The 2,498-nt window shown below is 28.4% G+C and overlaps 1 pseudogene; it reads right to left on the reverse strand.

The window, feature by feature from the left end:
* Nucleotides 1–584: 584 nt before the first annotated feature.
* Nucleotides 585–2,298, reverse strand: LOC107025082 (annotated as a pseudogene).
* Nucleotides 2,299–2,498: the final 200 nt, after the last annotated feature.

Raw genomic sequence — 2,498 nt, forward strand, 5'->3', positions numbered from 1 at the left:
TATAATACTTTAGCAAAGAAACACTTAATCTTCCTTGTATACTTTAAGAGACATATTTAGTGATGACTGAGTGAGGATTCATTTTTCGTCACATAAGATATGATTTATAAATGACTAAATTATTTGTCCCTTATAATCGAATTTTTTGGAGTGATTGCTTATTTAGTTATTGTGAAGATTGCTATGTTGAATTGTAGAAAAAAAATATCTATTACATGTTATGTGAGTTATTTAGACTCTTTGAATACATTAACTCGTTATGAACAATCATACTGATGTTAGAAATACATACCTTTATTGATTTGGTATGCTATCAACAACAACAATAACATACCCACTGAAATCCACTAAGTGGTAGTAGGGGAGGATAGATTGCATGTTATCACTATCTCGTAGAGGTAGATATATTGTTTTGTAAAGACCCTTGATATTGAATGTGATCTTTTTTTACTAGAGAGAGAGATCACAATTCTTGTTGATGAATTTTGAAAATAAACCTTAATAAAGGATAGTTAATAAAGAAGAACTAAAGAAGCAATTTAGAAAGTTTATAAAGGCGACTTAAATTTATAGTATTACATGAATTAAAATTCAACATTCTAGAAAGTGATAAAAAGACAACTTGAGCTTGTAGAAAGGATTAAAACAAATGATTAAAATGCAATCTTGAACTTAGGGGGAAGAAGTTTCAACATCTAATTCTCCATGGTTGTTTCTCCCTTTTCTCTCACAACCAACATTTTTTTGTTTTTTTGATACTTGAATCTTCGTTTGCCAAATGTTCATGTTTGGGTCTTCTTTCAGTTGGACTTTTCCAAATATATTCCTCTTCAATTGGTGAGATCCTAGAAGTACAAAGTGGAATGGAAGGAAATTTGATGAGATAACGAAATTAGTTTAATAATTAATATTATTTTGTCAAATATCTAATTATAAAAAGTAAAGAAAAATAATTATTGGTGAATTATATTAGAAACTTTTTGAAAATACATGATGTTACAGAAGAAATAGACATAAGGTTTATATGATTACCTTATCAAGGTTATCGATGGAACGAAATATGATACTTCTTGGTATTCCATGTGTGATATGATAGATTCCACCATTTTAATTTTTTGCCAAAAGTCTTGTGCCATAGTTGATAAGGTCTCTCATAATATGATTAGAATTATTGGGTATATCATCTTCACATGTTAATTTGTTGAGATCTAACTCCCCCGAAAATTATATGTGAGATTGCATGATATATGTAAAACAAACTAGACGTTCAAAAAGTGGGACAGAAGCTATATTTTAGGCTACCAATATGTTTTGTGCCATTTATGGCCAGCGTTCAAATTATTATGCACTCATTGATTAAAATTTAAATAACTCTCTATTTTTTATGGGAAAAATTCAAATTATTAACATAAATTAAATAAATTAGTAAGATTCAAAACCATCAATTGTTTGTTCTTGTTGTTTGTAAGGAAGTTCTTCCTCAAAAGAATCCTTTTTATCCCGTCTTATGTTACCTTCTATGTGTTTTTTGAATTTCTCACTTTCTAACTCATGCAAATCGATATTGTTTTTAAATAACTGATTGGAGATAGAAAAATATATTGTGGATTGTGGAATACAAAAATGTGCTCAATTAATTTTTTTAAAAGACACAACTGTTGACCAATTACCTCGCAGGCATGAAGGGATACAAACATGTAATGGCAATGTTATTGTCTATTGAGGTAGCACTATAATTATCCGATTATCTTCACCAATGCTCTCACATTCACCTAAAAATCATAAAAAATTAAATGACAGATAATTAATAGTATAAGTCATTTGTAAATTGTTGAGTAAACTAATAAATTGTGTACCGTGAATAATTTATTGTTCATAATGTCTGCATTATTCCTCTCTTTGATACAAAGTTTTGATCTGCTTCCCTTGTTCCCTTGAAACAAATAATTAAATTTCATTTTACAAACTAAAAAAAGAGGCTATTAATGATACATTGAAATTAATTTTTCTGACTACTAATACTACACTTAATTTTTAAAAAGTTATTTAATAAAAAGATAAATATTCAAAAGAGAAATTAATTCTCTTTTAATTTATGAAAGAACAAGGAAAATAATAATTAACATATTTCAAGTGTAAGATGATGAATGAATTAATTGCGTACCATAAATAATTTTTGGCGTTCGCTTGTTCTGTAGTATTTTCTTGGAAGAGTTCCCTTGGTCCTCTCCAAAAAAATTCATAATCCTCTTGGCATCATCTTCTTTTTTCCTTCAAAACTTCGAGCGTATTTGGCATATACTGTTGAATGGAATCGAAAAAGCAAGAACAACTAATTATTCAAATTAACAAATCATGCTCAGAAAAAGCAAGAACTTTCCTCCATACTAAAGAGTCTAAAATTGAAAACCAAAGGAAGTTCTAGAAGTCACAAAAGAAACGTAGTTACGTTAATAAACATATATGTCATTGAAGCTACATACACTTTATCCAAATCA

The sequence above is a fragment of the Solanum pennellii genome, chromosome 7, assembly GCF_001406875.1.
Source record: "Solanum pennellii chromosome 7, SPENNV200".
Lineage (NCBI taxonomy): Eukaryota > Viridiplantae > Streptophyta > Magnoliopsida > Solanales > Solanaceae > Solanum > Solanum pennellii.